Source organism: Palaemon carinicauda, chromosome 6 (genome assembly GCF_036898095.1).
Source record: "Palaemon carinicauda isolate YSFRI2023 chromosome 6, ASM3689809v2, whole genome shotgun sequence".
Classification (NCBI taxonomy): Eukaryota; Metazoa; Arthropoda; class Malacostraca; order Decapoda; family Palaemonidae; genus Palaemon; species Palaemon carinicauda.
In genome coordinates this window covers 3,552,040-3,574,539 of record NC_090730.1, presented here as the reverse complement: position 1 = coordinate 3,574,539, position 22,500 = coordinate 3,552,040, and the positions used below count along the sequence as shown (strand labels likewise).

Sequence of the window (22,500 nt, the reverse complement as noted above, 5' to 3'; positions counted from 1 at the left end):
CCAATCAGGCTTCGCTGCTGCTGCTTTGCTTCTCAACACGTTCGACCCACTGAGAGATCCCTTCTATGTAACTCTCGCCCCCATCCCCACATCCCCCGTCCCGCTCTCTTCACTCCTAGCCAACCCGCCCCCCCTTCCCTTTGACTCGCCTCTTACAGGAGCGCCAGCCACTCCTATTCATCCAAGGCCCCATACCCCTCATATGCTCCCCTACTCCCGGAGGCAGCCCCCATCACATCATTATTCCCAGCCTTCTGGAGCCTCCACTACAGCTGCAATATCAACTCATACTTTCTCGATTTCTCGCTACTTCTTTTGTGTTGGGCTCGGCTCTCGACTCCAACGATCATTTCAATTTTTATTCCACAAGAGTCTGCTGCAATAACTCACGCTAGAGATCATTTCATGTCGCAACATTTTCTCCTTGCTCTTGAAAGGCACAGAAGACACAATGACCAAGAGACAAAGTTTAAAATCATTTAACCCTTCGACGGCAAACTTCCTTTTTTTCTCAATTTCGTTATAGAGTTTCCATTCCTCCTTACCAATGCTTCCAGTCATTCTATACCTCGCATGGTTTGGACCCTTCAATTCAGAAGCCCTCCTAAACTTTAGAACTCCCGCGTGGGTTGCAACTTTCATTTATGTACAATTTCCATATTACTTTGCCTTCATGTGGACTTGGACGTGTGAACTGTCAGTTTAGTATAAATGTTTATCTTTTTAACTGTCTGCCAGTTTGGTTATAATACTGTGAACGAATACATCTCCAGATCCTATCATTTTCCTTTCGCTAATTAGCCTTTGGAGCTTAACACTTCATATACTTTGACGGCTCCTCTGAAATTTTAAGGCAATCTCTGAGTATCTTATAAACAAAATATATAATTTGTTCCAACACTGCAAAAACAAACATCAAATTGTTTGCTAGTTTAGCAATCTCTGAGTATCTTATAAACAAAATATATAATTTGTTCCAACACTGCAAAAACAAACATCAAATTGTTTGCTAGTTTATTTATAATCATTATAATTAGCCAAGCTACAGCCGTGTTCAGAAAAGCAAAATGCTTCAAGACCAAGGGCTTCAACAAGGCCAATAGCCCAGAGAATAGCAAATAAGCTATATATAAGTAATGGATAAAAGATTTAAAATACTTTAAGATCAGTAACAACTTTAACATAGATCCGTCATATATAAACTAAAGAACGAGACATATTAACCTGTTCAACATGAAAATATTTGATGCAAGGCTGAACTTCTGAAGTCCTACTGACTGAACTGTGAGATTAGGAAGATTATTCCATAATCTGATCACAATTTACATTGACATTTATCTATTTATTATTGTTATTTATTATCATTATTAGTAGCCAAGCTACAGCTCTGCTTAGAAAAGCAGAATGCTACAAGACCAAGGGCTTCAACGAGGCCAATAGCACAGAGAATAGCAAATAAACTATAGAAGCCGAGAGAACAGCGAATAAACTATATGAGCCGAGAGAACAGCGAATAAACTATATGAGCCGAGAGAACAGCGAATAAACTATGAGCCGAGAGAACAGCGAATAAACTATATGAGCCGAGAGAACAGCGAATAAACTATAGATGCCGAGAGAACAGCGAATAAACTATAGAAGCCGAGAGAACAGCGAATAAACTATAGAAGCCGAGAGAATAGCGAATAAACTATATAAGCCGAGAGAACTGCAAATAAACTATATAAGCCATATAAGCCAAGAGAACTGCAAATAAACTATATAAGCCGAGAGAACAGCGAATAAACTATAGAAGCCGAGAGAACAGCAAATAAACTATAGAAGCCGAGAGAACAGCGAGTAAACTATAGGAGCCGAGAGAACAGCGAGTAAACTAGGAGCCGAGAGAACAGCGAGTAAACTATAGGAGCCGAGAGAACAGCGAATAAACTATAGAAGCCGAGAGAGCTGCAAATAAACTATTTAAGCCGAGAGAACAGCAAATAAACTATATAAGCCGAGAGAACAGCGAATAAACTATAGAAGCCGAGAGAATTGCAAATAAACTATATGAGCCGAGAGAACGGCAAATAAACTATAGAAGCCGTGAGAACTGCAAATAAACTATATAAGCCGTGAGAATTGCAAATAAACTATATAAGCCGAGAGAATTGCAAATAAACTGTATATGAATAATGGATAAAAGATTTAAAATATCTTAAACTATAGAACGAGACTTATAACTTACATTAACCTGTTCAAGATTAAACCATTCGATGTAAGCCTGAACTGAAATCCCACTGACTGAACTGCGAATCTAGGAAGATCATTCCATAATGTGATCAATGTTTAACTTGACATTTCTGTTTCTTCTCCACACTGGGCTGATTTTCAACGCAGGTCCATTTATTACAGTGTACCCGACCTTCTCTCTCTCCAACTAGGGTTGCAGCCTGGCTTGTAACAATAAGAATACGTTCTAAAGACAACAAACGGAGAACATTCTAAGTACATCTCTACAGTACATGTAAATAGACGCACAGAACACCTCCCGGTAAATAAACATTGACACAATTTACGCACAATACACTTTCCAGTAGGTAAACATGCGACAATTATTGACATTTTTTTTCAATTACTCTCCATGTCTCATTTGCGTATAATTATAATGGACAAAGCATAACCTATTTTATTAATTAAGGTTACAATAAGCAAAAACTATTTCTCACTCTTCTATATAAAAAAACTGATGGTGAATTTTGTAACTGAAAAAATAACAATGGTGTACAAAAATATATATTTTTCTTTTTAAAGATAAAAACTCGATAATGTACGTACGTACACCCACACACCATTTTCTCTTATTTTTTTTTTTAAATAATTTATCACATGACATTCAATACACAAATTAAAGGGTGCTATTATAGTATGCTATCTACCGTCGAATTTCTACTATAGTATGGTATCTACCGCAAAGTATGTTATCTACCGTCAATGTTAATCCTCCTGTTTGATGAGGATTATCAAACAGATTACTTACCACCAGTATGTTATCCTCATTGGACTTTAATTATAGTTTGATAATATTTATTGGCTGGACAACATGGGTGCATAATTATAAGAAGTTTGTAGGGAAACTTTTTTTTACAAATTATTCAAAGCTCATCATACAACAATGTTACAAGTTAATCATATGAAAAATTGAATATTACAAAACTGAAAGAAAATAATCTATGAAAAATATTCAATCAAAAATTTATTCTACTACGGCTTGTAAACATATCTTACATCATTCAAGAAAGCAGGAAATACGCATTCTCTCAGAACTTTCCAATTGAAACCACCACACTACACACTTCCAGACACATTAAACCAATCAGTAACAGTATTAGGTGATTTCCCAGTTAATTGTAAAGTAGTGTTAATTGGGGTCTCATAAACAAAATAATAAAGCAATTCCAAAATTTCAGAAGGGGTGGTAGATAGCAAAATCGGCGGTAGATAGCATACTATAATAGCACCAATTAAAGGTCTTGAACATAAGCATTTGACAAATTTGATGTAGGTATCATTATTAATACTAGCTGAGCTACAACCCCAGTTGGAAACACAGAATGCTACAAGCCCTAGGGCTCCAACTGGGAAAATAGCCCAGTGAGGAAATGGATTAAATTAACGGTGCTACTATAGCGTGAGGTCTACCACACTATAGCGTGCGATCTACCTCCCGTTAGTACTATAGCGTGAGGTCTACTGCTAAATTATTCGTCCCTCATAGATAAAACACATTTCATACATTTGTTTAAGCAATATACACTTAATTTAAACATACCTTGGAAATTACTTAAATAGATAATTGGATTTCTAATTACATTAAAAAAAAGGAATAAAGGTAAAAATAAACATGTTTTCATATATTTCCATACATTTATTCTTGCGATACACTCTTCGTACATCAAACATGTTATCATATATTTTCATACATTTATTCCAGCGATACACTCTTCGTACACCAAACAGGTTATCATATATTTCCATACATTTATTCCAGCGATACACACTTCGTACACCAAACAGGTTATCATATATTTCCATACATTTATTCTTGCGATACGCTCTTCGTACACCAAACAGGTTATCATACATTTCCATACATTTATTCTTGCGATACGCTCTTCGTACACCAAACAGGTTATCATACATTTCCATACATTTATTCTTGCGATACGCTCTTCGTACACCAAACAGGTTATCATATATTTCCATACATTTATTCTTGCGATACGCTCTTCGTACACCAAACAGGTTATCATATATTTCCATACATTTATTCTTGCGATACACTCTTCGTACACCAAACAGGTTATCATACATTTCCATACATTTATTCTAGCGATACACACTTCGTACATCTTCTAAGAATGACACAAATAGATCAGTCCCGTTTTTTATGGATTTGGGCAGTTCACATGTTCGATGGTTAGGTGCGGGGCTCTGGGACGCTGGTCACACTCCAACTAGGTAGGCGACATATGGCGGTAGACCTCACACTATAGTAGCACCAAATTAACTTTATATGAGAAGTAATGAATAAAAAAAATATAAATCATTTTAAGATTGGTAACATTAAAATAAATCTGTCATATACAAACTATGAAGAGAGACGCATGTCAACATGAAAACATTCGCTGCAAGCCTGAACTTCTGAAGGTCCAAAGATTCAACTTCCAGATTAGGAAGACCATTCCACAGTCTGGTCACAGCTGGAATATAAACAGCCGAACCTAATTTTATCTTCCTTTAATAATAAAAATTGATTTAGGAAAAAAATACATTTAGTAAATGTCACAAAAAAAAACCAATTAATTATTTTCAGTTGAAAACAAAAACTTTCCAAACACAGAACAAACTGGAGGTACACTCAGTAGAGCGCAGACCTCTGCTGTGGCAGCTTATTTCCCGACCTTTTACTCGACCTTGACCTTGACCTTTGACATTAACATGTATTAATTGGTGTGGATTTTTATACACTCAAATATGAACCAAGTTTGAAGTCTCTGTGACAAGTGACCAAACGTATGGCTGATTACGTGTATTGGACATTTTGGTAGACCGTGACCTCGACCTTTGACCTTGACCTTCCAAAATTTAATTGTTTCCAGCTTTTTACATAACAGTTAATCTCTGCAAGTTTCATTACTCTACGATTGTGGTCAGGAAGCTGTTCACAAACAAACATACACACAAAAACACATTTTTCTAGACTGTGACCTTGACCTTTGACCTTGACCTTCAAAAATTAAATTGTTTCCAACTTTTTACATAACAGTTAATCCCTGCAAGTTGCATTACTCTACGTTTGTGGTCAGGAAGCTATTAACAAACAAACACAAACACAAAAACACGGACATGGCTGGCTTACTCAAGAGACGTAACAAGCTTATATACAAACGGTTGAGAATAACAATGACATAACAACTTTAACAATTTGAAACATGCAATGACAAGCCTGAACAGTTTTGTTTCTATTGAGAGAGAGAGAGAGAGAGAGAGAGAGAGAGAGAGAGAGAGAGAGAGAGAGAGAGAGAGAGAGAGAGAGAGAATTGCAACATGGCCACCGATATTATTAACAGTGTATGAGTGTATATGAAATTATTATTATTATGATTATTATTATCATTATTATTATCACTTGCTAAGCTACAACCAGAGTTGGAAAATAGCGAAAATAGCCAAGTGAGGAAAGGAAATAAGGAAATAAACTACAAGAGAAGTTTTAGAACAATAACAACATCAAAATTAATCTTTCATATATAAACTATAAAAACTTCAAAATAACCAGAGGAAGAGAAATAGGATAGAACAGTGTGCCCGAGTGTACCCTCAAGCAAGAGAACTCTAATCCAGGACAGCGGAAGATCATGGTTCAGATATGGCACTACCTAAGACAAAATACACGTGCAATACAGATGACAGTCATTGTAGGTTTCTCTTGCTTGAGGGTACACTCGGGCACACTATTCTATCTTATTTCTATTCCTCTTGTTTTGCTAAAGTTTTTTATAGTTTATATAGGAAATATTTTAATGTTATTGTTCTTAAAATATTCTATTTTTCCTTGTTTCCTTTCCTCACTGGGTTACTTTCCCTGTTGAAGCCCCAGGGCTTGTAGCATATCCTGCTTTTCCTACTAAGGTTGTAGCTTAGCAAAAAATAATAATAATAATAATAATAATAATAATAATAATAATAATAATAATAATAATAATAATAATGATTTGTGATATTGGAGGAAGAATGCACATATACACAGCACCAACCACAGATGTAGCCGTTTCTAGTCCACTGCAGGACAAAGGCCTCAGGCGTGTCCTTATTTGCACGTCTAGGGTTTGAACATTTTCATCACCACGGTGGCCACTGCGGATTGGTGATGGTGGGACACTTTTGTCTGATCGCTCACTGCAAGCCAACCTAGTATGGGTGGCTCTGGCTAGTACAGTTTTGCTGATCATGGCGATACACAGACCCATTCACCACGTTAAGGTATTCATACTCAGAAAAGGAATATATATATATATATATATATATATATATATATATATATATATATATATATATATATATATATATATATATATACACACACACAAGTGGTCCTTAAACTAAACAACTTGAACGGCCCTGATTTATGATGGCCAATGTGGTAATGTCCCCGCCTGGTGAACGCCAGACTAGGGCTCGAGTACCGCTCAAACTCGTTAGTTCCTTTGGTCACTACAACCTCACCATCCTTGTGAGCTAAGAATGGAAGGTTTGGGGGAGCCTATAGGTCTATTTGCTAAGTCATCAGCAGCCATTCCCTGGCCCTCCTAGGTCCTAGCTTGGGTGGAGATGGGGCTTGGGCGTTGATCATATATATATATATGGTCAGTTTGTAGAACATTGTCCTTCTCAATAGGCCAATGTCACTGTCCCTTGCCTCTGCCATTCATGAGCGACCTTTAAACCTTGGGAGGCTACCTAATGCGATGATAATATTTGATGAAATCTCTACTGTTAAAGGAAGTTGGATTGCAAAAGGTAGAAAGGTAAGGTAGAAAGCTCAAAAGTGGGTGCAACTGACAAAGGTAAGCTACGGAGACTTGAGTAATTCGTCCAGTCTTCATTTACCAATCATCCCATGAAAGACCTTACTGAAACTTGAAAAATCCTACTTGCACTTTCTTCTATTCGATATGGTTAAAATACTCGACTTAACTACAGTGGTAAAAAGAGGTGAACAGTCTGTTTCCTAGGATCATGTGTTCCAATTCATTAAAGGACATTAATATCTTAAAATAACTGATTCTGACATATCAGCCTTCGTCTGCAGACCCACACAGTCACTGTGAATAACACATTCTGACAGGTGATTTTGGTGTAAAGCAGATACAGCAAGAGTCTGCGGGTCAATACATAGTCAGGCGTTAGGGTGAGAATGCTGACGTACATAAGAGAGAGAGAGAGAGAGAGAGAGAGAGAGAGAGAGAGAGAGAGAGAGAGAGAGAGAGAGAGATCAAGCAGTCTCTTTTCTTCACTGGCGATCCGTGATCAACTTTAGTCTCGCCCTTACGAGTGCTACTCGGATCTATCTACATGATGTATGCATTCTCGAAGACCCACACTCTCAACATATTACCAAAGTGGAGCGTTAATTAGTAATAAACTACATTAGAAAATTTTGCATACCCAATACGAATTAAAGTTCAAGAAAATTATGCATCTATGAACATATTTTCATTCGGGGAATCCTTTCAGAAAAATATTTTTTACCTCAATAGACAAATACACCTACACCAACATTCAATTCACTCGTATCCAAAGAGCAAAGCTTTCAATGGCTTCTCAATCCTTTAATAAGGAGTTGAATATCCTAATCCTAAGAGGGATGGTGGTAGCTGGTCTTGTAAACCCGTATTATGAACGACAAATTCATATCACAAATCTTCTGCTGTACGTAGGCGGTAAGTATGACGAGAATAATCAACAGGTAATGAAGAAAACTTAAGCGTCCTAGAGTCCTAAGGATATAAGCAAAACACAGTGTCCTAGAATCCTAAGGATATAATCAAAACGCAGTGTCCTAAAATCCTAGGGATATAAACAAAACGTGTGTCCTAGAATCCTAAGGATATAATCAAAACGCAGTATCCTTGAATCCTAAGGATATAATCAAAACGCGTGTCCTAGAATCCTAAGGATATAAACAAAACGCGTGTCCTAAAATCCTAAGGATATAAACAAAACGCAGTATCCTTGAATCCTAAGGATATAAGCAAAACGCAGTGTCCTACAATCCTAAGGATATAAGCAAAACGCAGTGTCCTATTATCCTAAGGATATAATCAAAACGCGTGTCCTAGAATCCTAAGGATATAAACAAAACGCAGTATCCTTGAATCCTAAGGATATAAGCAAAACGCAGTGTCTTAGAATCCTAAGGACAATCAAAACTCAGTGTCCTAGAATCCTAGGGATATAAACAAAACGCAGTGTCCTAGAATCCTAAGGATATAATCAAATCTCAGTGTCCTAGAATCCTCGGAATATAAACGAAACTCAGTGTCCTAAAATCCTAAGGATATAGAAAAGTGTCTTACAATCCTAAGGATATGACGCAAATGAACAGAGTATGAAGAGACGTGTCCGACAATAGAATCTTAAGGATATGACGAAAAAGCGCTTTCAATCTCATTGAACAAGTTAGCTATCAAATGAATAGAGTATGAAGGAGCACGTGTCCTACAGTAATCTTAAACATAAGACAGAAGTCTTTCAATCACACTACCCAATTTACCAACCAAATGAACGGGTGATGAAGAAACACAAAACACTGAAATGTAAATATGTGTTACTGTATGGACATGAGTCGTGGTATGACAATGAAACAATATCCAACAGATTGTGTAGATTTGTGAACAAAGCCCTCAGAAGAATATTGGGAGTCAGTGGCAGGGCAGGATTAGAAATGAAACTATAAGAGAGATTACTCAAGTGCCATATGTGGATGAGATCATGGCGAGGGATAGATGGAGATGGTTCGGGCATGCTCTTCTCACTCCCCAAGAGAGATTAGTTCACCAAACTTTCAACTGGGCTGCACAAGGCACTAGGAGAGTTGGAAGTCACAGGCCTACATGGCTGGGGACTATGAAGGGTGAAATAGGAGATGAAGAATGGAGAAGTATTGGTTTAAAAGCTCAAGATAGAGACGAATGGCGAAATCTAACCGAGGCCCCTTGCGTCAATGTGGGAGGAGATGATGATGGCACACAAACAACTGCCATTACATAGAAGTATATTTTCTAAATATCACAATCAATTAGACCGACTTCCACATAATTCGGACTTCGTTGCAAAAAAAAAAAAAAAAAAAAAAAAAAAAAAAAAAGCAATACCAATACTAGATGAGAAGTCTTACAATCTTCTCAAGTAGGTTCAGAGCATTCTTTATTCCTAATAAGGCCCTAAAAATTATTAATCCTTATCAATAATTTTAAAATACATATTAATTAAAACTGTTTATTCATTGCAGGTCTGACGAATTCGCTCGACTATCACGGATGCAATTAAATAATGTAATTTAAAATGGACATATATCTGAAAAAAATTTAATTCTGCAGCTCATCTAGATTCTTTAATGTTTACTCAAAAGTTATTTTTACAGCAATCCTTTACAAAGGCTATTCGTCTATAATTGATTGATTTATTCCTGCTAACTGGGGTCACAGCAACTGCAAAAATTAGCTTGCAATTGATGGGAAAATCGTGATAAAAAAATTTCATGGCAATCTTCAATGCACTAAAAAGTATCTTAACAGAGGTCGCTCAAAAATGGAATTGACAAGGGGCAGGACAATGCTCTAAAGACTGACCATACATATCTATGATCAGCGACTAAGATCCCTCTTCATCAAGCTAGGACCAGGGAGAGCCAGGCAATTCTCAAATACCCCATCACTAGCTCACAAGGAAGGTGAGTTTCGAACTTCCACCCAACAGAATGCTAGGCAGGAAGGTTACTCATTATTATTATTATTATTATTATTATTATTATTATTATTATTATTATTATTACATGCTAAACTACACCCCTAGTTGGAAAAGCAAGACGCTATAAGCCCTAGGGCCCCAACAGGGAAAATAGCTCAGTGAGGAAAGGAAATAAACTACAATAGGAGTTAGAGAACAATAGCAACATTAAAATAAATCTTTCATACATAAACTATAAAAACTTCAAAATACGAAGAGGAAGAGAAATAAGACAGAACACCCCCAACAGGCAGGAGAGGGTTGAAGCTCTCTTAAATACATTGATTGGAAAGAGACAGACTGTGGCAGCGTCTTCAGCTATATGTCATATCATCATCATCATCATTTCAACCTTCAAAAGTCCTTTGTTGGATGTAGGCCTTCCCCAGGTTCCTCCACAGACTTCTATCGCAAGCTATTCTGTGCCACTGTTGCTCATGTTGGTCTCAGTCATCTCGCCAGCGGGTTTTTTTTTTTTTTTTTTTTTTTTTTTTTTTGTCTTCCTCGGTTTCTTGTGTATCCTCGAGGTGTCCAGAAGGTTGTTCGTGATGTCCATCGGTTGTCTGTCATCCTGGAAATGTGCCCAGCCCAGTTCCATTTGAGCTTGCTAATGGTTTCAAGGATATCCATTACTTTAGTTTTTTGACGTATCCATTTATCCATTTAGCTGTTTTTCTACACCGCTATATGTGCGTATGCTCAAGTCGATGTATTCTCAAATCTAGCTTCAGTCAGCATCTGTTTGCACCTGTTAAATCACTCCCTGTGTGGACACATCTTTATACTGTACACACATGGGATGGCATTGATAAATGACCAATGAGACATTTTTGGCTTGGTATTTGCTGTCCTTTGGCAATGTTGTCTGACTTTGCATATGCTTTCACAACAAAATATGCTGGTCCCAGTAAAAATTGGTGTCCTTAACCTGACGATTTAATAAATACTGTCTACTCTACAATCTTAAGTCATATGGTTTGCATCAAAATTTCGGTGCTACTATAGTGTGAGGTCTACCGCCATATGTCGCCTACCCAAGTTGAGAGTGAGGTCTACCGCGTGACCAGCCGCCAGCGTCCCACAGCTCTTAAATCTGTTTTTCCCTCGGCCTAAAAGAGATATCATCGACTGAGGGTATTAAAAATGTTGCTGAAGGCGTTTTATAGAAGAGTCATTCTGACAGAAGAAGCAGCACTCGCCTTTTCAAGAGAACACAAAATCTTGGATACAGTTCAAGAAGCAGATCTATTTGTGTCATTCTTAGAAGATGTACGAAGTGTGTATCGCTGGAATAAATGTATGGAAATATATGATCACCTGTTTGATGTAGGAAGAATGTATCGCTAGAATAAATGTATGGAAATATATGATAACCTGTTTGATGCACAAAAAGTGTATCGCTAGAATAAAATTATGGAAATATATGATAACATGTTTGACGTACGAAGAGTGTATCGCTAGAATAAATGTATGGAAATATATGATAACATGTTTATTTTTACCTTTATTCCTTTTTTTAATGTAATTAGAAATCCAATGATCTATTTAAGTCATTTCTAAGATATGTTTAAATTAAGTGTTTATTGCTTAAACAAATGTATGAAATGTGTTTTATTTATGAGGGACGAATAATTCAGCAGTAGACCTCACGCTATAGTACTAACGGGAGGTAGATCTCACGCTATAGTGTGGTAGACCTCACGCTATAGTAGCACCAAAATTTCTACTGACTGTGAGGAACTAAGAGGAGTTAACACACACACACGCACACACACACACACACACACACACACACACACACACACACACACACACATATATATATATATATATATATATATATATATATATATATATATATATATATATATATATATATATGTGTGTGTGTGTGTGTGTGTGTGTGTGTGTGTGTGTGTGTGTGTGTAGTATTCTGATTGATTGAAACAACTTTCCAATACAGCTAAGAATATATACAGTTTTATCATAAGGACTGGGGACATGCAGAAGAAAGAGTACTGTTTCTAACATTAGAAAATAATACCTCTGACGCATGGTTCTAAGTAAGGGATATTACTCATGACACGTTTCTTTTCCTCGAGTTTCTACACTGAGACACAATACTTTTATTCTTAAAAAAAATGTTGAGACTCAATTACTGAGTATTTATGTTTTGAAAGGCATTATGATTTTCGAGCTAATCATAAATTCCATATCTGAGATTTTACAATTTTATTCATAGTCTGCCCACATGATAATGTGGAGAGGAAAGAATGTCTTATCAAAGCAGACTGTCCTGTTTCATTCAAAAAATATTAAAAAATTAGATAGTGTACTTCCTTCCTTAGCTAAATTTCTGCCCTATAAGAGACAGAGTAAATTCTCTCTGGTAATCAATTTAACAACGATCAAAATGGCTGCATCTGTAATAACTCATATAATTATATTGGTGTACCTGCACTAGCTGCCAGGACGCAAGTGCTTCGAAGTAACCTACACATGCTTCCAGGAGACAAATGCTTAGAAGTGGCCTACACTAGCTGCCAGGAAGCAGATAATTAGAAGTAACCTACACTAGCTCCCAGGAAGCAGATAATTGGAAGTAGCCTACGCTAGCTGCCAGGAAGAAAATTATTAGAAGTAACCTACACTAGCTGCCAGGAAACAAATTCTTAGAAGTGGCCTACACTGGCTGTCAGGAAACAAATGCTTAGAAGTAACCTACACTTGCTTCCAGGAAACAAATTCTTAGAAGTGGCCTACACTGGCTGTCAGGAAACAAATGCTTAGAAGTAACCTACACTTGCTTCCAGGAAACAAATTCTTAGAAGTGGCCTACACTGGCTGTCAGGAAACAAATGCTTAGAAGTAACCTACACTAGCTGCCATGAAGCAAATTACTAAAGGTAACCTACACTAGCTGCCTGGAAGCAAATGCTTAGAAGTAGCCTACACTTACTTCCAGGAAACAAATGCTTAGAAGTAGCCTACACTAGCTGCCAGGAAACAAATGCTTAGAAGTAGCCTACACTTACTTCCAGGAAACAAATGCTTAGAAGTAGCCTACACTAGCTGCCAGGAAACAAATGCTTAGAAGTAGCCTACACTTACTTCCAGGAAACAAATGCTTAGAAGTAGCCTACACTAGCTGCCAGGAAACAAATGCTTAGAAGTAGCCTACACTTACTTCCAGGAAACAAATGCTTAGAAGTAGCCTACACTAGCTGCCAGGAAACAAATGCTTAGAAGTAGCCTACACTTACTTCCAGGAAACAAATGCTTAGAAGTAGCCTACACTAGCTGTCAGGAAACAAATGCTTAGAAGTAGCCTACACTAGCTGCCAGGAAACAAATGCTTAGAAGTAGCCTACACTTACTTCCAGGAAACAAATGCTTAGAAGTAGCCTACACTAGCTGTCAGGAAACAAATGCTTAGAAGTAGCCTACACTAGCTGCCAGGAAACAAATGCTTAGAAGTAGCCTACACTAGCTGCCAGGAAACAAATGCTTAGAAGTAGCCTACACTAGCTGCCAGGAAACAAATGCTTAGAAGTAGCCTACACTAGCTTCCAGGAAACAAATGCTTAGAAGTAGCCTACACTAGCTGCCAGGAAACAAATGCTTAGAAGTAGCCTACACTTGCTTCCAGGAGACAAATGCTTAGAAGTAGCCTACACTTGCTTCCAGGAGACAAATGCTTAGAAGTAGCCTACACTTGCTTCCAGAAGACAAATGCTTAGAAGTAGCCTACACTAGCTGCCAGGAAACAAATGCTTAGAAGTAGCCTACACTAGCTGCCAGGAAACAAATGCTTAGAAGTAGCCTACACTTGCTTCCAGGAGACAAATGTTTAGAAGTAGCCTACACTTGCTTCCAGGAGACAAATGCTTAGAAGTAGCCTACACTAGCTGCCAGGAAACAAATGCTTAGAAGTAGCCTACACTAGCTGCCAGGAAACAAATGCTTAGAAGTAGCCTACACTTGCTTCCAGGAAACAAATGCTTAGAAGTAGCCTACACTAGCTGCCAGGAAACAAATGCTTAGAAGTAGCCTACACTTGCTTCCAGGAGACAAATGTTTAGAAGTAGCCTACACTTGCTTCCAGGAGACAAATGCTTAGAAGTAGCCTACACTTGCTTCCAGGAGACAAATGCTTAGAAGTAGCCTACACTAGCTGCCAGGAAACAAATGCTTAGAAGTAGCCTACACTAGCTGCCAGGAAACAAATGCTTAGAAGTAGCCTACACTTGCTTCCAGGAAACAAATGCTTAGAAGTAGCCTACACTTGCTTCCAGGAGACAAATGCTTAGAAGTAGCCTACACTTGCTTCCAGGAGACAAATGCTTAGAAGTAGCCTACACTTGCTTCCAGGAAACAAATGCTTAGAAGTAACCTACACTAGCTGCCATGAAGCAAATTACTAAAGGTAACCTACACTAGCTACCAGGAAGCAAGTACCTACCCCTAGACTCCAGGTAGCTATGCAATGGGTTAAGAACAATCTTTTCATCAACAAATGAGAGCACTGGAAGGATGAAAAGTGGCTTGTAGTTAATACAATCTGTACTAATACAAAGCTTAAAAATGTTGACTATTACGTTCCAAATTTAAATATTGTTAGATACTAAGTAGATTAACAGACATAATAACCACATTTCTAGTCGTTCAGGGAAGCCTTGTATGACGCTTCAACTTTGTACACTTAGAGAAGCCTTTCAAAGGTTTTTTTCAGACATGAAAGTTATATCCAGGAACTCATCTTTGAAAGTTATTGTTAGTGTAATTCTGTGAGATTTTAATGATATTAAACTAAAATGATAATCAATGCGATATTCTTCGATTCCTTATGTATACAAGTTTGAAAATGAGAACAACTTAAAGATTCTATTTTTGTAATACAAAAGGAAAACAAGACAACGCTAAAACAAATAATAAATACGAGAATGATTCCTGTATTGTATTACTTCAAATTCCTTACTTTTTTTTTTGTCTTGTTATACGTAAAAACTTCTCTTTCACTAAAACATAAAAAATAGGACATCACCATTAATACAGTGTTTACTAAAACAACAAAAATGACATCACAAAAAATATATAATGTTTACTAAAATAAGAAAAATATGACATCAACGAAAATAGATAGTTTGAAAAAATATATATAAATAAGAATAGTGTTTACTCAAAAAAAAAAATACTAATAACAATGCATGAGAAATATGATAATATATTACTTATAACCTACAAACAATTTATGATTATAAAAGATATATATGTATATATATATATATATATATATATATATATATATATATATATATATATGTATATATATATATATATATATATATATATATATATATATATATATATATATATATATATATATATGGGGTGTAAAAGTCTCACTTACACCCAATAGTAGTTTCAAATTAGCACATATTTAAAAGGAAGTTCAAGAGACTAATTAATCTATGTTTTATTGTACATTAAAGGCACAATGATACGATGGATTACTACAACCTTCCTCTACTTATTAAAATCAACTTATAATTTTATTATTTTTCTTTGTAAACTGCACCTCAAAACTCATGAATCTATCTCTCTCTCTCTCTCTCTCTCTCTCTCTCTCTCTCTCTCTCTCTCTCTCTCTCTCTCTCTCTCTCTCTCTCTGATAGAATGGTTCTCTAAAGATTGTAAAAACAGAGGAAGGAAGGGAAGACGATGGATCGACGAACTAAGGAAATTTGCAGCTGTGGACTGTCACAGAAAGGCCATAAACAGACGCAAGTGAAGGACATGGCTGAGGCCTTTGTTCTACAGTTGATGATATACATACATACACATACAGACACACACACACACACACACACACACACATATATATATATATATATATATATATATATATATATATATATATATATATATATATATATTTATTTATGCATACAGTATATATATATATATATATATATATATATATGCATACAGTATATATATATATATATATATATATATATATATATATATATATATATATATATATATATACTCTCATACATACATATATATGTAGGTATACATATATACATGCAACCCCTTTCTGAAAGGGTTTGTGTATCAACATGCATGATCAGCAAAGCTGTACTAGTCAGGGCCACCCATAATAGGTTGGTTTGCTATGAGCTATCAGACTTAAGTATCCCACCATCACCAGTGACCAGCTTGGTGATGAAAATGGCCAAAACCCGGATATGAAGGATTTTTCAGCGCCCTCTGTCCTGCAGTTGTATAGAAACAGCGGCATTTGTTGTTTTATTTTTATTTTAATGCAATCATATAAACACATAGATGTACAGTATATATAGGCTACATATATATACTCATATATACTGTATATATATACATATATATAAGCTAATATCAGTATATATATATATATATATATATATATATATATATATATATATATATATAAATATATAAATATATATAAATAGATAGATATATATATATATCATATATATATATATATATATATATATATATATATATATATATATATATATATATATATATAATAGATAGATATATATATCATATATATATACATGTGTGTATGCGTATTCACATATATTTTCCTCTGACAGTAATACAACGCACAACGCATAAGCATACAGCATAACGGTCAATGTAGTTGATCCCAAGAACTCTCGCTCTGTTCCTAAATCCTGACCACAGACAAAGTATGAGAAACTGACAGGACCCTCGGTTCACAGGAGCCCCTATCATCGATTTCCGGAGCAACAGCAGTAGCAACAGCAGTAACAACAGCTGCTGCAGGTACAGCAATCTACAGCTCATTGGGGTGTGGCGGTCAGAGAGCTAGAGGGAAAGGGTTGGTACATTTACCACACGTGACGTCGAGGTCACGTGTTCTTGAATCAGTGTAGACTGAAGACACGGATTCTCTAGTGAATTTTCTATTTAGATTCATACTTTGTGGTCTATAAAACTAGATGCTGAGCTATCAGATACTCCTTTAAATTTCGCAGAGTATCTCCTGTTATTTCTGGTGGTAGAACAATCTGGAAAGCCATATCTAGTTACCTTGTACCATGCAATAACTTTATTTTCATTTTTAAATCTTGCATTGCACATAGCCCTGTACCACACCCTTCAATTGTTCTGTGTAATAATCTTACATTACACATAGCCTTGTAAACACCATTGAACTGTCCTGTGTAACTACCTTGCATTACACGTAGCATTGAACCACATTATACAACTGTCCTTTGCAATAAACTTGCATTGTACATAGCCCTGTACCACAACATCCATCTGTTCTATGTAATAAACTTGCATTGCATAAAGCATTGTATCACATTATACAACTGTCCTGTGTAATAAACTTGCATTATACCACATTATTCAACTGCCCTGTGTAATAAACTTGCATTATACCACATTATTCAACTGCCCTGTGTAATAAACTTGCATTATACCACATTATTCAACTGTCCTGTGTAATAAACTTGCATTATAAATAGCATTATACCACATTATACAACTGTCCTGTGTAATAAACTCGCAATGCACATAACATTATACCACATTATTCAATTGTCCTGTGTAATAAACTTGCATTGTACATAGCCCTGTCCCAAAACATTCAACTGCCATGTGCAACAATCTTGCATTACGCAAAGCCCTGTACCACACAATTAAACAGTCCTGTGCAATTATCTTGCTTTACGTATACCCCTATACCACTGCATTGAATTGCCTTATGTAATTATCTCGCACTGCACATAGCCCTGTACCACAGCATTCAACTGGCATGTGCAATAATCTTGCATTACATACAAGCATGTACCACAACATTCAACTTTCCAGTGTAATAATCCTGCATTGAACAACTTTTTGCGATAGTATTCAACTGTCCTGTGTAATAGTCCATCCTTAAAGAGTAAATTTGAGATCATGGCCCTTTTTACCTCATTTACCAGGTTTATCATAAGTATGCAGGACAAGCCCACAGCTGAGTGCAGGTTTCTTGATAAATCATTAAGAGGTAACTTATTGTACTATTAATTCATTGATCTTTAGCCAATCTTCAATGCTTCTTTCGCCTCATACCATTTAAACAGTTGATCTTCAATATTTAATTTCTTGTGTCTTTTCAGGTTCGACTGCGTCAAAGTTTATATTTCTAAGGCTCAATGCTGATTAAATACTTTAATATCTTGCTTTCAACGTAAACTGATTTTCCTATGTTGAGTCTCGTCACTGGGAAGAAGTCTGAACATAGTTTCTCGCTCTACATTTAAAGCTAAACGTCTATCACCAGACAATTTTTACGGATAACCTGAGAATTTTATATTGTATGCCAGTGGGTATCAACGTCAAAAAATGAATGATTATAAAACTTATAACATCTCTCTCTCTCTCTCTCTCTCTCTCTCTCTCTCTCTCTCTCTCTCTCTCTCTCTATGGAATTGAAGAGATACACCACCACTCAATGTGGCAATTTTTTATAAAAAATAGCAAATAAATGGAATACTCTTCCAGCGAAAGTAGTCAACAGTAACACTTAGGTAAACGAGCTCAAGAATAAGTTAGACAATCTCTCTCTCTCTCTCTCTCTCTCTCTCTCTCTCTCTCTCTCTCTCCTCTCTCTCTCTCTCTCTCTCTCTCTCTCTATGGAATTGAAGAGATACACCACCACTCAATGTGGTAATTTTTTACAAAAAAGCAAATAAATGGAATACGCTTCCAGCGAAAGTAGTCAACAGTAACACGGTAAACGAGCTCAAGAATAAGTTAGAGAAAATCATAAGAACTCTCTAGATGTTAAGAATACTATAATTAGCTCTATCCAAAAGCAAATGGAATCTCCGCGGATGGACTAAAAAGTCTTTGAGACATCCAAAATCCTTGTAACTCTCTCTCTCTCTCTCTCTCTCTCTCTCTCTCTCTCTCTCTCTCTCTCTCTCTCTCTCTCTCTCTCTCTCTCGTTAATTTACTTAGCACAAAAATGAAATAATTAGATGAGGGAAAAACGTATTAGCCAATTAATATTTTTTATGAGTATGCATAATATTCTCAAGAAAGAAATTAAAAAAAAATACTTTTGTCATACATAGTGTATTCAGCTCTCATAAGCGCTCTCATAAGTACATCCAGGGATTTAAAACGTGATTTTCAACTTGAAGACTAATAGAAAACATTATATATATATATATATATATATATATATATATATATATATATATATATATATATATATATATATATATATATATATATATATATATATATATATACTTTTCTCCCGCATAGTGTATTCGTTTCTCATAAATAAATCCAGAGATTTAAAACAAGATTTTCAACTTCAAGAATTACAGAAAATATGATTCGACTTCTTTTACTATACATAAAAAAAGATATTTCCAGATTCATTTCAAAATTGACACCTTGTTACTGTTTAAAAAGCGACACAGTCTTGCAAGGTGTTGCTTGCAAGAAGCTCCATGGTTTACAAGTAACATGGAATGTGAGACTGACAGATTTGTCTACTGTCATGACTCCAGGCAGTTTTGCGCTTCTCTTCACAATAGCAGGAACGCTCAAAACACATTATGCGAATAAAAATGTGTTTTTGTGGTATAGAAAACGGCATCGATACTGTTTTAGTAGTATAGAAAATGGCATCGATAGTGTTTTTGTGGTATAGAAAACGGCGTAGATCAAGGTCAATTTCATTTGCAACAAGTACCTGCATGATTCTCAACGGCATAACCCTGATGTATACGTTGTTATTATATTTTTATGCGACCTTTCTTGCAGTTCACTATATTGAAATTTTCAATTTAGTTTTGTTCTCTCTCTCTCTCTCTCTCTCTCTCTCTCTCTCTCTCTCTCTCTCTCTCTCTCTCTCTCTCTCTCTCTCTGAACACCTATTGATAGAATTATGATGAATAGAAGTTCATTTTAAGAAGTATTCAGTACCTGGACTATATCTGAAAACCTTTATATATACTGTATTTTTGCTATAAGTAGCCTATTGAAAATGTCCCTGCCTTGCTATCAGCTGGACTGGAGTTTGATACCCGCTCAAGCTCCATAGTTTTTTTGTTGTGTCTTCACCCTCACCATCCTTTTGAACTAAGAATGGCGATTTTATGGAGACTATAGGTCTACATGCTGAGCCATCAGCAGCCATTGCCTGACCCTCCATGGTCCTAACTTGTGTGGAGAGGAGGCTTGGGCACTGATTATATGTATATATGGTCAGTCTCCAGGGCATTGTCCTGCTAGGGCATTGTCACTATCCCTTGCCTCTACCATTCATGAACGGCCTTTAAACCTTAATGCTGTCAGGAATGTTACAACTCACCTATGCGCGCTGAGAATGCTGCCACTCGATGTTACGATCTCGGTCTCCACTGTGTCTAGAGGGGATACTTGACCATTTAGAGGATGGGTGTAATGTCCCCTGTTACAATCCTAGTCCAGTCTCCCTTATAATTGTACCGCCTTGTTTGCTTTGTGAAGACTTCTTTCTATCCAGTATTTCTTTATTGCCTTCGCACGAAATGTATGTATTTACCCGTCATTGTTTGTTTGAGAGCATCATTACACAAAAAAAAAAAAAAAAAAAAAAAAAAAAAAAACTGCAGGACCGATTGTGACCAAACTTGGTAGTCCATGTTGGGTATGACCCGAAGATGAATCTGTAACATTTTGGATAAAGTACATCAAAGTACTAGTACGCAGCACTACTTTGAAAATAATCACAACGTTAAGTAAATGGCAAATATTTAGTTAACTTTTTGGTTTGTGAACAACATTGCGCAAAAACCACAGAGCCAATTTCAACGAAACTTGGTGGACATGTGAAGTATGACCAAATGACAAATACATTTTATTTTGAAGTACAAGTACACTGTGGAGTCAAAAGATATATGACTGGTTAGCGTGGCGAAGGCATGCTATCAACTGAGTGCCTCTCTAGTTTTCTTTGTAAGAATGCAGTACATAACTTGGATAACAAGTAAAGATGCTGTGTTACTCCTGCATTTCTTTGTCCTTGCTTCGGCTAATTTAAAGGTTTAAAGACCAGTCATGAATGGCAGAGGCAAGGAACAGTGACAATGCCCTAGAGACAGACCACATATACATATGATCAGCGCAAAAGCCCACTCTCCACCCAAGCTAGGATCAAGGAAGGGTAAATAATGGCTTCTGATGACTCTTACCAACGACCTCATCTTTAGCTCACAAGAATAGCGAGCTTGTATACACTACAAGAAACTATCGATATTGAGCGTGACTCGAACCCCAGTCCAGAAGATCACCAGGCAGGGGCGTTTCCAGTATGCCTGAATACAGATACATCATCTTGAACGGGCAGGAGTTGCCGAATAAGTGACGCAGTCTTAGGCACTTGGAGAGCACATTCAAGCGGATATAGTAAGGAGGGATATGGGCCGGCTCCCTGAAGTTCTCAAAGAAGCATTTTCCAGTTTCTCAATAAAGCGGTCATCTTTAGATGTACCTTTTTTCCCATGTTATAGATATTTTTGTCAGTTAGACGTGAGGCGTGGAAGTATTTATAAAAACTTCCTCAGTTAAATCACTCGGCTAATGAATTTCTGAGAACAGGAAGATTCTACCTTTCTGGTTCTCTACCCCTAATACGATATAATTAAAATTTCTCCTAATAACGAGCAATATAATATACTTTCAAAAACTATTGCATCAGCAACCAAACTCTAACGTAAAATCTTTTGCAACTACTGTACGTACTAGAATCTAGATACGTGTCTACTGTAGGCTCTAGACCAGTGTTTCCCAACCTTTTTTAAATGATTACCCCAAAATTTTATTTCCAACAAATCAATTACCCCATTGAGCATATACCCGGTAACATCGGATGTTTTTTTGCATCCACCTGAAGAACTGTATGTATCATGTAGCCCGCTATTGGCTGCTTATACTTAAGGATCCAAAACAAATGCAAACTTTTCCATTTTAATGTATATCAAAATGAACCATCATCAGTGCAGAATATATCTTGATTACCCCAAAAATACGGGTCCATTACCCCACTGGGGTAATTTACCCCCAGGGTTGGGAAACACTGCTCTAGACTCTAGAGTCTTTAAATATGCGGCCCCGAGACTATACAATAGGCTCCCACGAGACATCGGAATAATTGAAGATATTAAGGCTCTCACGAGAAAACGGAAGACTTTCTTATTCTGCGAGTGTTTTGACAGTGATGATCAAACAGTAAGCGAACAATACACATTGTGAAATGTTAAATACTCCTAAATGAACATCATAAAACGACCTTGGAGGTCTTGTAGAGAGTAGGGTTCCCCTACAGTACAGGACTAGATAAGCAACCCTTAAAATAAAAAAAAATAAAAAAAAAAACAT

At 36.4% G+C, this 22,500-nt stretch overlaps 1 protein-coding gene across 1 annotated transcript in view; it reads right to left on the bottom strand.

Annotated features, from left to right (window-relative positions):
• The window catches only part of LOC137642376 (uncharacterized), a 36,428-nt gene that overhangs the window by 8,970 nt on the left and 4,958 nt on the right, over window positions 1–22,500 (bottom strand). The gene's annotated exons all lie outside the window — the stretch shown is intronic.